The sequence below is a fragment of the Rhinoraja longicauda genome, unplaced genomic scaffold, assembly GCF_053455715.1.
Source record: "Rhinoraja longicauda isolate Sanriku21f unplaced genomic scaffold, sRhiLon1.1 Scf000060, whole genome shotgun sequence".
Taxonomy (NCBI): domain Eukaryota; kingdom Metazoa; phylum Chordata; class Chondrichthyes; order Rajiformes; family Arhynchobatidae; genus Rhinoraja; species Rhinoraja longicauda.
The window spans coordinates 235001-242500 of NW_027601278.1; positions in this window are offsets into that span (position 1 = coordinate 235001).

The window sequence follows — 7500 nt, forward strand, 5'->3', positions numbered from 1 at the left end:
TTCGGTTTTTCTTCCCTGACATTTTTGCACCTCACCACACAATCTTTTCTAAGTGTCTCTGAAAATCGTGTTCCCGAAAATCTCCGGGCACGCCACCTCCATCTTCGCGCAAAACAAACCGTTTTGAGGTCGGCGGGAGTCGGCCCGGTCGTCCGTCCGGTCGTGTCGCACTGACGCCCGCCGCGGGGCCGCAAACTGCGGGGTCATAGAGACTTCCGGTGGTAAGTCGTTAACCGTGATCGGGACCGCCCGGACAAGAAATGCCATTTTCTGGCCGGCGGGAGACGGGCCGATAGGCCTGGCGGGAAAGGCGCGCCGCGGCCCCGCTGAAGGCCGCACATCGGACCTCCTCGACTTCCGCCGTCAAATCGTTAACCTGCGGCGGGCAAAAAAGAAGCGACGCCAGCTTTCGGACTTAGTGCAATTCTCGAATGTCGCGGCTGACTTGGCGGTACGAGCGTTCGGAAGTCCCGCCGGAATTGCGACGCTTCGAACGGTCGAGGCGGCCAATCTCGACCTCAGCGGCGGCACTGGCGCGATACACGTTTCTGCCGCCAGGGGGGGGGGGGGGGGTGGGGGGGGGGCAAGCCAGCCGGCCGGGGGCGCCCGGCGCCGATCCGGCGCTTACTCGACACGCTCGAGCATCCGAACCCGTCTTATCTACGGGACCGCCGTTGCCACTTGAACACCTTTCGCCGAGAGTATCCGGGCACCCCACCTACCCGCCGGAATCACGAACCACGAGGTAGAAGTCAGGAACCAACAGGAGAAGTCGTGAACTAAATGGCGAATTCATGAACCAAACGGAGAGAAGTCATGAACCGAGCGGTTTAGGGTCAGGGTGAGGGTTGTTAGGGTGAGGCCGTTAGGGTGAGGCCGTTGCTTCGAGCGGGAAGATGGGCAGCCCCGCCCCCCCCCCCCCCCCCCCCCCCCGTTGGGTGGAAGGAAACCTCTGCTGCGGGCCCGGCAACCATCCCGAACGGACCCGCTGGGTCCAAATGTCTGCCGAGGGCGGTCCTGCTGCGGTCGCGGGTTCGTTGGAAACCTCTCCTGCTGCTGGCATGGCCACCCTCCCCCCCCCCCGCCCGACTGACGACCCTGCGGGCCCGGCGACCCGGTGTCCCGTTGCCGCGCGGGGAGTGATCCTCGGGGCCGTGCCGGGCGGGCCCAGCGACACGAAGAGAGTGGGGGGGGGGTCGGAGGGAGTGGCACTGGGGAGAGAGGGGTGGGGGAGAGAGTGCCCCCCCCCCCCCCATTAGGGGCGAGTTTATGCAGTCATCAGAGTTTATACCTAACCTCATGATGCTTTATTAGCCGGATAGGCTGTCTGACCTCGCCCCCAGTCCCTACTCCTTCCACTGGATTCTTCTTATACCCTCTTTTTCTTCGTGCCCCCCCCCCACGCAGGGAGGGTTCCAAGAGGGAGGAGGGAGGGAGGGAGTCCCGGGGCCGTGAGAGAGAGAGAGCCTCATTAGCTGCTAGGTTCACCTCATTAGCTGCTAGCTAACGCGTCAGACCTTTTACATTCTTTAGAGGATTGAAACCTCAGGGCCTTTAACCCCCGTTCACCGTTTACACTCAACGATCCTTCCGAACAAAACCCTTACACATCTGTCCGTCCAACTGACCCCCGAGATACCTAACACGCAGATTAACACGTCAGCGGTGATCGGCGTGTCATAGAGGAGTCACAAAGACGGGCAAAATAGAGTGGTTGAATAAAAAATACTCACTCAATTGGCCGTGATTTAACGTAGCACACAATGATGCAAAGCCCATGCAAAGTCCAGTGGCCCAAGCAAACAAATAAGATAGATCTGGCTCGGCGTTCCTCATCTCCACATCGTCACCCAGCACGCCGACGCCCAATAACAATTCCCCCGCAAATTGTGCACCTCGAGCGGCAGTACTTTAAACGGCGCCGTCTTCGGCGTGGACGGCATGAACCAAGTCGGCAAGCATCGTCACCCAGCACACAGACGTCCACTAACAATTCCTCCCCCCTGCAAATTGCGCGCCGCGAACGGCAGTACTTTCAAGTATGCCGCCTTCGGCGGGGACATCGTGAACCAAATCGGCAGGCAGGCGTCGTCAGCCGGTCGACCGACCCCCAGTTGCATTGCCCCAACGGCCATTGTGCACTTCGAACAGAACAGTGCTTTTAAAATATTCCGCCTGCCGCGTGTACATCATGAAACAAATGGAAAGGACGAACCGGGCGTGCAACCGATGCACGGAGAGTGACAGGTCGTCAAGCAAGTCCGTGGCAATCCGTCGGCCGACTCGGCCGCGGCCAGCAGAGGCGTTTTGGCCCGGGCGCGCCGAACTTTGCGCGCCCTCGGTATGCGTAACACTAGCACATGCCTTCAAAACTCACTACAAAATAACCCCAAAGTATGCCGCCTTCCCCGTGGGCCTTGTTACCAATATCTTGCCCTGCTTCCTGATGCCCTTATGGGGTCGGCTCTGTTCTTGCAGAACCCTCAGGTGGTGCAGAGTCTGGGCCATTTTATCAATATCTTGCCCTGATTCCTGATGCCCTTATGGGGTCGGCTCTGTTCTTGCAGAACCCTGAGGTGGTGCAGAGTCTGCGCCTTGTTATCAATATCTTGCCCTGCTTCCTGAAACCCTTATGGGGTTGGTTCTGTTACAAAACCCTCAGGTGGTGCAGAGTCTGGGCCACTTTATAAATAACTCTGCCTGCATTAGGGTCAGGGTTAGGGTTAGGGTTAGGGTTAGGGTTAGGGTTAGGGTTAGGGTTAGGGTTAGGGTTAGGGTTAGGGTTAGGGTTAGGGTTAGGGTTAGGGTTAGGGTTAGGGTTAGGGTTAGGGGTAGGGGTAGGGGTAGGGGTAGCGGTAGGGGTAGGGGTAGGGGTAGGGGTAGTTTGAACTACTGCCGCTCCAGGCGCGCACTGTGCGTGGGTAATTTTCAGTGGGCGTCGGTGTGCTGGGTGACGATGCCGCCCAGACTCTGCACCACCTGAGGGATCTGCAAGAACAGAGCCGAACCCGCAAGGGTATCGGGAAGCAGGGCAAGATATTGATAACAAGGCCCAGACTCTGCACCACCCGAGGGTTCTGCAAGAACAGAGCCGACCCCATAAGGGTATCAGGAAGCAGGGTGAGATAGTGACACCATTTGTAAAACCGGCAAATCCCACCCAGGAAACATTGCAAAAATTGGCCTCTAATGCTGGAACGTGGGTAAAGCCAAACAAACACGACACGTTTTAAAAGAACGTTACTAAAACAGCCTGGGATATGCCCATGACAAAGGATAGGCCGAACCTCACCAGAAAAAAAGAGAGGGAGACCACGGCAGAGCTGAGGGATAAACATGAGATGGTGATAAAACCAGCAGACGAGGGGAGCAGTAGGGTTACAAATTAATGTCAATATGGGGCCTGCTCCCACTGGGTAATAGACAAAAACATAGAACAGGGTGACAGGAGAGACTGGATAGCACAGAGGATAACCCGTGAGCGAAATAATGGGGTGTATGCAGTTCAATGTAAGGAGTGTACCTTACGGTACATAGGGGAAACAGGTAAAACAGCCTCAGCGGTGATCGACGTGTCAAAGAGGAGTCACAAAGACGGGCAAAATAAAGTGGTTGATTATAGACAATAGACAATAGACAATAGGTGCAGGAGTCGGCCATTCAGCCCTTCGAGCCAGCACCGCCATTCAATGCGATCATGGCTGATCACTCTCAATCAGTACCCCGTTCCTGCCTTCTCCCCATACCCCCTCACTCCGTTATCCTTAAGAGCTCTATCCAGCTCTCTCTTGAAAGCATCCAACGAACTGGCCTCCACTGCCTTCTGAGGCAGAGAATTCCACACCTTCACCACTCTCTGACTGAAAAGGTTCTTCCTCATCTCCGTTCTAAATGGCCTACCCCTTATTCTTAAACGGTGGCCCCTTGTTCTGGACTCCCCCAACATTGGGAACATGTTTCCTGCCTCTAATGTGTCCAATCCCCTAATTATCGTATATGTTTCAATAAGATCCCCCCTCATTCTTCTAAATACCAGTGTATACAAGCCCAATCGCTCCAGCCTTTCAACATACGACCGTCCCGCCATTCCGGGAATTAACCTAGTGAACCTACGCTGCACGCCCTCCATAGCAAGAATATCCTTCCTCAAATTTGGAGACCAAAACTGCACACAGTACTCCAGGTGCGGTCTCACCAGGGCCCGCTACAACTGTAGAAGGACCTCTTTGCTCCTATACTCAACTCCTCTGGTTACGAAGGCCAACATTCCATTGGCTTTCTTCACTGCCTGCTGTACCTGCATGCTTCCTTTCATTGACTGATGCACTAGGACATCCAGATCTCGTTGAACTCCCCCTCCTCCTAACTTGACACCATTCAGACAATAATCTGCCTTTCTACTCTTACTTCCAAAGTGAATAACCTCGCACTTATCTACATTAAACTGCATCTGCCATGTATCCGCCCACTCACACAACCTGTCCAAGTCATCCTGCAGCCTTATTGCATCTTCCTCACAATTCACACTACCCTCCAGCTTAGTATCATCTGCAAATTTGCTAATGGTACTTTTAATCCCTCCGTCTAAGTCATTAATGCATATCGTAAATAGCTGGGGTCCCAGCACCGAACCTTGCGGTACCCCACTGGTCACTGCCTGCCATTCCGAGAGGGACCCATTTATACCCACTCTTTGCTTTCCGTCTGTCAACCAATTTTCTATCCATGTCAGTACCCTACCCCCAATACCACGTGCCCTAATTTTGCCCACTAATCTCCTATGTGGGAGCTTGTCGAAGGCTTTCTGAAAGTCGAGGTACACCACGTCCACTGACTCTCCCCTGTCAATTTTCCTAGTTACATCCTCAAAACATTCCAGTAGATTTGTCAAGCATGATTTCCCCTTCGTAAATCCATGCTGACTCGCAATGATCCTGTTACTGCTATCCAAATGCTCAGCAATTTCGTCTTTTCTAATTGACTCCAGCATCTTCCCCACCACTGATGTCAGACTAACTGGTCTATAATTACCCGTTTTCTCTCTCCCTCCCTTCTTAAAAAGTGGGATAACATTTGCTATCCTCCAATCCACAGGAACTGATCCTGAATCTATATAGAACATTGAAAAATGATCTCCAATGCTTCCACTATTTCTAGAGCCACCTCCTTAGGTACCCTGGGATGCAGACCATCAGGCCCTGGGGATTTATCAGCCTTCAGTCCCATCAGTCTACCCAAAACCATTTCCTGCCTAATGTGGATTTCCTTCAGTTCCTCCATCACCCTAGGTTCTCCGGCCCCTAGAACATTTGGGAGATTGTGTGTATCTTCCTCAGTGAAGACAGACCCAAAGTAACGGTTTAACTCGTCTGCCATTTCTTTGTTCCCCATAATAAATTCCCCCGTTTCTGTCTTCAAGGGACCCACATTTGCCTTGACTATTTTTTTCCTCTTCACGTACCTAAAAAAACTTTTGCTATCCTCCTTTATATTATTGGCTAGTTTACCCTCGCACCTCATCTTTTCTCCCCGCATTGCCTCTTTAGTTAACTTTTGTTGCTCTTTAAAAGAGTCCCAATCCTCTGTCTTCCCACTCTTCTTTGCTATGTTATACCTCCTCTCCTTAATTTTTATGCTGTCCCTGACTTCCCTTGTCAGCCACAGGTGTCTCTTACTCCCCTTAGAGTCTTTCCACCTCTTTGGAATAAATTGATCCTGCAACCTCTGCATTATTCCCTGGAATACCTGCCATTGCTGTTCTACCGTCTTCCCTGCTAGGGCCTCCTTCCAGTCAATTTTGGCCAGCTCCCGCCTCATGCCTCTGTAATCCCCTTTGCTATACTGTAATACAGACACTTCCGATTTTCCCTTCTACCTTTCCATTTGCAGAGTAAAACTTATCGTGTTGTGATCACTGCCTCCTAACGGCTCTTTTACCTCTAGTCCCCTTATCAGATCAGGATCATTAAAAACACTCACTCTATTGGCCGTGATTTAACCTAGCACACAGTGTTGCAAAGCCCACGCAAAGTCCAGTGGGCCAAGCAAACAAATAAGATAGATCTGGCTCGGCGTTCCACATCTCCACATCGTCACCCAGCACGCCGACGCCCATTAACAATTCCCCCGCAAATTGTGCACCTCGAGCGGCAGTACTTTAAACGGCGCCGTCTTCGGCGTGGACGGCATGAACCAAGTCGGCAAGCATCGTCACCTAGCACACAGACGTGCACTAACAATTCCTCCCCCCGCAAATTGCGCGCCGCGAACGGCGGTACTTTCAAGTATGCCGCCTTCGGCGGGGACATCGTGAACCAAATCGGCAGGCAGGCGTCGTCAGCCGGTCGACCGACCCCCAGCTGCATTTCCCCAACGGACATTGTGCACTTCGTACAGAACAGTGCTTTTAAAATATTCCGCCTGCCGCGTGGACATCATGAACCAAATGAGCAGGCAGGCATCATATCATATCATATCATACACATACAGCCGGAAACAGGCCTTTTCGGCCCTCCAAGTCCGTGCCGCCCAGCGATCCCCGTACATTAACATTATCCTATACCCACTAGGGACAGTCAGCCCCCAGCACAACGACGCCCCCGCTAACAATTCCCCACGCACATGGTGCGCTCGAGCTGCAGCACTTTAAAGTACGCCGCCTTCGGCGGGGACATCGTGAACCAAAGGAGCAGGCAGCCATGGTCACCGCCAGCACAACGACGGCGCCGCTAACAATTCCCCGCGCACCTTGTGCGCTCGAGCTGCAGTACTTTAAAGTACGCCGCCTTCGGCGGGGACATCGTGAACCAAAGGAGCAGGCAGCCATGGTCACCGCCAGCACAACCACGGCGCCGCTAACAATTCCACGCGCACCTTGTGCGCTCGAGCTGCAGTACTTTAAAGTACGCCGCCTTCGGCGGGGACATCGTGAACCAAAGGAGCAGGCAGCCATGGTCACCGCCAGCACAAGCACGGCGCCGCTAACAATTCCCCGCGCACCTTGTGCGCTCGAGCTGCAGTACTTTAAAGTACGCCGCCTTCGGCGGGGACATCGTGAACCAAAGGAGCAGGCAGCCATGGTCACCGCCAGCACAACCACGGCGCCGCTAACAATTCCACGCGCACCTTGTGCGCTCGAGCTGCAGTACTTTAAAGTACGCCGCCTTCGGCGGGGACATCGTGAACCAAAGGAGCAGGCAGCCATGGTCACCGCCAGCACAAGCACGGCGCCGCTAACAATTCCCCGCGCACCTTGTGCGCTCGAGCTGCAGTACTTTAAAGTACGCCGCCTTCGGCGGGGACATCGTGAACCAAAGGAGCAGGCAGCCATGGTCACCGCCAGCACAACCACGGCGCCGCTAACAATTCCCCGCGCACCTTGTGCGCTCGAGCTGCAGTACTTTAAAGTACGCCGCCTTCGGCGGGGACATCGTGAACCAAAGGAGCAGGCAGCCATGGTCACCGCCAGCACAAGCACGGCGCCGCTAACAATTCCCCGCG